At 36.5% G+C, this 7,656-nt stretch overlaps 1 long non-coding RNA gene across 1 annotated transcript; it reads left to right on the forward strand.

The window, feature by feature from the left end:
- The first annotated feature begins 325 nt into the window (after positions 1–325).
- On the forward strand, positions 326–2,627 carry LOC147759572 (uncharacterized). Its single transcript, XR_015331452.1, has 3 exons — positions 326–453; positions 831–1,068; positions 2,276–2,627. It is a non-coding gene; the product is annotated as an uncharacterized LOC147759572 (long non-coding RNA).
- The last annotated feature ends 5,029 nt before the right edge of the window (positions 2,628–7,656 follow it).

A 7,656-nucleotide genomic window follows, 5' to 3' on the forward strand; every position in this document is an offset into this window, starting at 1 on the left:
CCTACGTAATATCGTTTTCCCCATCTCTTTATACTCAATTTACTCAAGATGTTTTGGTTGTAATAAAAGAGAAAAAAACATAGATGAGTAAGTGCATGTCACTGTAGTGTACTAGATTCGTTGGGAAAAAAGGCGCAAAACCAGGGAATATAGGGGGTTTAAGCCAACACAGAAGGGAAACAGTTTGGAATAGCACGGACATTAAAAAAAAAGTGATAATAAATCGGGTGCGTCGCTCTCCAAGGCAATTTTGTTTTTGCCACAACTTAGTCTTCTCTAACACAATCATGTTCCTGCTACCCACCTTTTCCTCAACCGAGATTCTTATTCAAATGAGGTGACATCCAGGTGACAGGTATTCAGGAAGCCATGATGGAAGGAACGTGGTGATGGTTCCCGTCGTTGAAACATGATATATCTAATGCTACCTGCAAGAACTGGCCATGACAACTTGTAAGTACAACTAATGTGTTGCTTTTCTCACTACTGTAACAAAGACGGGATCTGAAAACGTTCGAGTAGGATGGATAATTTCACAATTGTACTTTTATATCAGGTTCTCCGCACCGTTTGTCATCGAATCTCCCACGCAGCAAGGTCATGTTTGGACAGTTTATATGAATTACGGATTGAAATACTGTGTTTACTTTGAATTCTCGAGACATTCACAAGAAGTTGAGTCTTGAAATAAGATTAAAATATAACTTGTTTAGTAAAACTTGCGCAAAGAGAAATGCGAGCTTTTTAACACTTCAGAATTGATACTGCATTGATTAATTGCAAGGTCGAATTAATAATTCCTTATCTACCTTATTTTTCATCTCTTCCAGTAGTCAGTGCATACAACAGAGGAAGATGTTTTTCCGCCGAGAAGTTACATGTACATCACTTCAAATGTACCTCTTGGTTTCAATAATGCTGAGTACATGTTAACAAGACAAACGTAGTTGTGCATATGCAAGTTTAAAAACGTGATAGCGATAGCAGAGAAAATGTACATGTTATTACACATTTTAGAATCATAATTTTAAAGGACAAGGTACATGTACGCACGTTATGCCAAAATAGGTACGTCTGTCAAGCAATGCATGTTTGATTTAAAAAAAAACCCGGCAAATTTGAGTTTGTTCATCAAAGTTTTATGTCAAAACACACATGCACTATATACTGCAAATGAATCCAGCAATAACCGATAGTAAAACACGAGGGCTAGCATGAGAATGATGTTATCCTTCAGCTCGTCAATTACCAGGCCGGGCAAATAGCCCCCCCCCCCCCAAAAAAAAAAAAAAAAAAAAAAAAAAAAAAATTATACACCGGCTTATTATTTCTGCTCTCGTTTGAAAACATTGGCGAACGAAGACTCGTTTTATTTTACAGTTATCAGTAGAACACAGGCATGAGACGGACCTCTTTTTGCATCGTACGTACCGTTACTACAGCCAGTCACGTGCTTATTGATTATGTACATGTATCAACTATTGTGATTGCACGTTTCCTGCGCTTGTAACATTGTCCCATCAATAATATAACAAATTTTACAAGTCATTTAACTAAATTTTTAGGGTCTACAGAACTAAAACGACGTTCGCGAGATTTGGGATCATTTTTTATTATCTATAGAGTAGTACACGCTGCCCCCCCCCCCCCCCCCAAAAAAAAAAAAAAAGAATATTAAATTTATTAAATCCTATAAAAGTATAGCAAATATCAATTTTAAACACCAGTATGAGTATGATCATTCCCTAAAGTTTCAGTTTTCTTTGTCGCTTTGCATAAATTTTATTCTTTAAAAAAATACGCTCCAAATGGACTCCGAGGCATTGGAGGCACACTTGCATACATCACCCAAAATATCAATTTCTCAAACACATTCCTCCTTCGGGATTTCCCCGATTTTTGCTGTGATTGCATCCTACATTTCACCAATCATTTTAATGTTCTGGTACAAATTATCTTTGAGATAACCCCACAGATAAAAATCTGGGGGGGGGGGGGGGGGGTCAAATCCGGTGAATGCGGTGCCCACACAAAGTCACACTTTTTGCCGATCAGCCACTGAAATAGCTTTCTCCGTCAGGCAAGAGAGTCATTTGATGTGTGGGGATGGCCCTGTCTTGCTGAAACCACTGTCCATCTTGATCTATCCCTCTAAATCGTCCCAGTGATGTCCAAAGCTTCCTCAGCACTGCCACGTGATCAGCAGGTGTGATGTTGAGTGGGCAACGCATTCGCCGGACTTGAATCCCCTCCCCGTCATATTTTTTTTCTGTAGGGGTACCTCAAGGATAAAGTGTACCAGAACAACCCTCAGATTGGTGAACTGTGGGGAGCAATTAATGCAAAAATCAGGGAAATCCCGAAGGCAGAGTGTTTGAGAAATTGACAGTTTTTTTCGCGACGTATGCAACTGAGCGTCCAATGCCTCGAAGCTCATTTGGGGCATTTTTTAAAAAAGAACAAAAATTTTATGCAAAGCGACCAAAAAAAAAAAAAAAAATGAAACTTTGGCGAATGATCGAGCACATATTGCAGTTTAATCCAAGCAAATTCCTTGTAATTTGATGGACCTTTGCAGGATTCAACAAAATGCTTATGGGTTTCGTTTTTTCATTTTTATTAATTTTTTTTTTGGGGGGGGGGGGGGGGGGGGGGGTAGGGGGAGTCACCCTGTACCTGGCAGTATCTCTCTCTCTCTCATGTGATATGGATATATGTCTTTCTTCCATGGATTCTTTGGTCGAACACTGTTTCAGAGTTAGGCAGTTATAAGTATTACATCATAGTATGAATTATTGAATCCATGTAAGGGACACGATAGGCCTATATGACCTGCATAGACGGTTATTATTTTGATACTTCAGGCAAGTATGTACCTACAGTGCACACAGTGTATTGACAATTTACGTCTGTGAATTCTTGATACGTCCAAAAACAAATGTTAAAACCATGACCGTCATAGTCGTTTATAGAGTGTATTAGTATATGTATAATGTATACAGTTTTAGCGAGCCCACATGCTTATTTTGCACCGCACTTCGTGTAAGGTATTAAGCACACTTAGTACATGCAGTAAAAGAATTTTGTGTCGTTACCCTAAAATGCGTAGTTTGAGTCGAATGTTCATATCATTGAAATGAATAAATGAAACATGTTCAAAAGAAAATAAAAATATTATTCTTATTTTTATTTGGTATAAATGTATTCCCACTAGTGTAAACCACAGTGAATTTCAAATAAAATAAAGTGCATACCCGATTTTGTTGATTGCGTTCTTCCTGACTGCCACTGATCCTAAGTAATTTGCTCCGTTAAAAAGGAAACCTTTGGTGTCAATTCAATCTATTTTTTTTCTACAAAATTGAGCTCTTTAGGGTATCAATGCCGTCATTTTCTGATCCCAAGTCTATCGTGTTATCGGTTCGTCTATTCACCCCACCAACTACCCAAAACTTTGGATCTTCCTTACTTCCTTTATGAGTCGTTTTTTTTCTTTTTCGACAAAATGTAACCTCTTTGGGAATCGATCCTGTCACCTTCTAGTTTCCAGTCTAGCACGTTACCGGTTCGTCTATTCACCCAACCACCCACCCTAAACTTTGGATGTTCCATTTATAGTTATGGGCGAACAAAATTTTTCTATAAAAATACATCTTGTCTGGGAATCGATCCTGTCATCTTCTAGTCTTCAGTCTAGCACGTTACCGGTTCGTCTATTCACCCAACCACCCACCCTAAACTTTCTATCTTCCCTTTATAATTACAGATGAATATTTATACGACAAAATAAATGGAGTGGCTTTGATATTCATGCCAAGCTTTATTGAAGATTGGATTTAAAATAACTCGGTTGAAATATGCTTAATACATTTATTCACATTAGAAGATATATATGCACCACTCTACTGTAGATGACAAAAATGTCCACCATACATTTCTTAATAAAGTATTTATGTACTATAGGAAATGCATCTAGTCAAATTTTAACATCATGAATACACCAATAAAGACATTTGGATAGAACAATAGCACTGGTAAAATCAAGGAGTTATAACTCCTTGGTAAAATGATCACATAAATTAATAAATAACATGATTGCACTACTGTACCTATAAATCAATCACAATTCTTTTTGTCTTGGCTACTATTAATTTACCAGTGAACATTGTTCAAGCTACATGTGGCATCCTTGTTTACTCGCCATCACGTTATATAACACTAGGCTATTCACAAAGATAGCCAGATCGATGACCTTGATAGTGATCTCTATATCTGGTCGGATCAGACACATACAAACACAATAAAATACCAATGGTCAGCTAAATAACATGCCACATTTACTAGACAACTTTTGCTATGGAAACACTGGTTCACGTACTGGTATTGGTAAGCATGCCGGGGTGGCAGGAATGGTACAGTGTACATGTACTTCATGTACCGGGTACTAGGAATAGAAATCCGGAGTCCCATACAGGAGTGATTAGTGCTGGTTGGGGACAGTCGGGGTATTGAGGTTACTACATGTACATGTACCGTATCAGGCCCGTAGCCAGGGGGGTTCGGGGGATTCGAAAGAACCGCCCCTTTTGCTGGGATAAGGTCCACTCTGGGTAAAATTTGATCTAGGTAAATGAAGTTTTTATGGAAAAAGGTCCACTTTTTCAAAAACCCCCCTTTTGAAATTGCTGGCTACGGGCCTGCGTATGTAGTTTACCCTCTACCAGGGCCGAAGATTAATCATGTGCACTTTTTATCGGAGGTCGGAAATACAATGAAATAATTTATATCCAGGGACATATCTGTAAATGTCTAGTGAAAAATCAATTTGTGGTCCTGATAGAGGGTACGGTTAGTACACGTACCGGGTAAATGGAACGATTGTCACCAGTACAGAGTACCGGGGAACGGACTAGGGTTCCTAAAGGACTACCACTCCTGTCACTCCGGAATACCTGGTAACCATGCCAAATGATTTCCTCCAAGAGTTAAGAAAATAAAATGATACTGGTATAAATAAAAGTGATGCATCCAATGCCTCTGAGATGGAAACTCCACGTTGCTGAAGCGAGCTCAATCCTGATACATGTACATAACAGAAAATGACAGTCAATGTCTCGGGTCACATCTTGGTGATAAATGCACTGGCGGGAAACTACCCTCACGTAGAGCTTTTGAATACTCCCCCCCCCCCCCCCCGAATAAACAAACAAACAAATTAATAAATAAATTCATGAGTAAATACTGAAAGAAGCAGATATCACAATGTGAAAAAAAAAAAAAAAAACAAGGCAGCAAAGCTGTCAAATGTACAGACAAAAGGAGAAAATAAAAAGGCACATAATAAGACACTATCAATTCTGTGCTATAATACATTATGCCTAACTGCAAAGTCAACATCAAATTTTATTTATGCACAACAGGTAATACCAATGAAAGTAAAAGCAGAAGGCTTCAGGCCCATGAGAGTTCAAATTCACACTTAGAAAATGCCAGATTGAGAAAAATGATAAATTCACAAAATAAATAAATAAATAAATAAATAAATAAATAAGAAAAAATGCATAAATTCAATTAAAAATGATAATCCAATAGAGCTGGTTTTCTTATTTGAGCTGTATGTCAATCCTAAGAATCATTCTTGTAAGTTAAAAAAATAATAAGTAACACAGTCTTCTTTTCATAACATTTATGGTGGCAGTGCACAAAGTAGTTTTTAAAATTAATTCTGATGCAATATAACATAATGATAAACTGTATAATTACCACCAATTATCTACTATTAATAACATGGGCATTTAGAAAATTTGATTACCATTGGGCTTTATGCCAGTGGGAGGTCTGAGTCCCACACTGAAAATGCCAATATGTGAAAGATAAAAATTGCACAAAAATGTACAACAGAAAAAGCAGAAAATAAAGATGCAGAAAATAGGCCATTTTGTCAATTTTGATGCAATAACAAATAATGCTTATAACAGCACAGTCAATCAACACTGAATTTTAATCATCCACAACAGGTTACATGGTCAATAAGATTAGTTTGAGGGCCATGAGAGTTCAAATTCACTAAATGAAAATCCCAATATATGAAAACTAATGACAGTACATAAAATAATATTACAAAAATTTTAAAGACATAAACACCAATACATCTGCTTATATGGAAATACAGAAAATGTACAGAGCTTCAGGTGGATGGGAGTTAAAAGTCACATCTTGAAAACGCCAGTGTTTAAAAAAATATTAAAAGAAAACATAACAGAAAATATTCCAATAAAGCTGCTAATCAAACTTTTAATCTAGCTGTATTATCATGATATGAATAATCCCATTGAGTTCAAGGATAATAATGCACTGTTATTCATCTATAGCATTAATGTTGGCATTACACAAAATAGGATTTTTCTTTTGTAAAGTTATTTACAATAATAGAGAGATTCAGCAGGACGTTAAATGTGTACATAAACGTGTAACGTAGTAGGTTGTTGCCTTCTACATCACGACTTTTGACATACAGCCTCACGTTAAATCTCTTCTTGCGTGCATTCTGAATGTGAAGGAGGCTGTTTACACGTAAGTGAAGACAGCGAGTTTTTAAATGCCCTTTAAGTGTAGAAAAATCATTATTCTTTATATCATTTTCATTATCATAGCAAGATTAACCATTCAATAGATTTTTTATATAATTTTGAGTTACATGGCTAACTGAAGGAAAAACAGGCTTTTTACAGAGGTGCTCTTTGCATTGTCAGATTCTCTTTAGAAATTCCTCTTGTATGCAATGACCAAGAATCCATATAGCACTTGCTTTCTACAATGAAAATGTCTGTGATTAAATCAAGTTGATTTTTTCTTTCTGCTTGTTCAAAGAGAAGACATAAGGTTATTAAAATTGTTAAGCTTTCCAATTAAATGGTTTTTCTGTTCATTACAGTGTTGTACTGTTCTAGGTGCTTCTCAAAAATGGCTGAAAAAAAAATTAAGAAAACAAGATTCACCCCTGCCCTAGACATCCTCCTCCTGCAGGAGGTTTTGGTTGTAAATCCATTTGAAGAAATAGTAAGGTGGGCAGAAGTGTCCACCTCATTTAATGGAATGCTGAAAGAGAGGCCAGGAGATGACAACACTACTTTAGCCACTGCCAGAACTGTTTGGGAGAGCACAACAAATTTAATACAAAAGTTTAAACAAGGCAGCAAAGCTGTCAAATGTACAGACAAAAAACAGGAAATAACTATGCACAAAATAGGCTACTGTCAATTCTGATGCAAAAGTACATTATGTTAAACTGCAAATTCAACATCAAATTTTAATTATGCTCAACAGGTAATACCAATGTAAGTAAAATGTGTAACAAGTTCACACTTTGAAAATGTATAACTTCCAGAAAAAGAAGCCAATTAGACTGCTTTTCCAACTCAGGCTGCATTTTAGTCCTGTATTTCTTTTTTTAAAGTTTGGCAATCATAAGTAACATGGTTTTCCCATAATGGTCATCATGGCAGCAGCACCCAAAATTGTGTTTTCTTCTATTCTGATGCCATATTACATAATGGTTAACAGCATAATGACCGTCAATTTTTAATAATAAAATATACGTATCAAGAATTTTCAGAAAATGTGACTAGCATGGGTCTTCAAGCCCGTGGAACTTCA

The sequence above is a fragment of the Lingula anatina genome, chromosome 10 (assembly GCF_051362555.1).
Source record: "Lingula anatina isolate TDL-2025a chromosome 10, LinAna3.0, whole genome shotgun sequence".
Lineage (NCBI taxonomy): Eukaryota > Metazoa > Brachiopoda > Lingulata > Lingulida > Lingulidae > Lingula > Lingula anatina.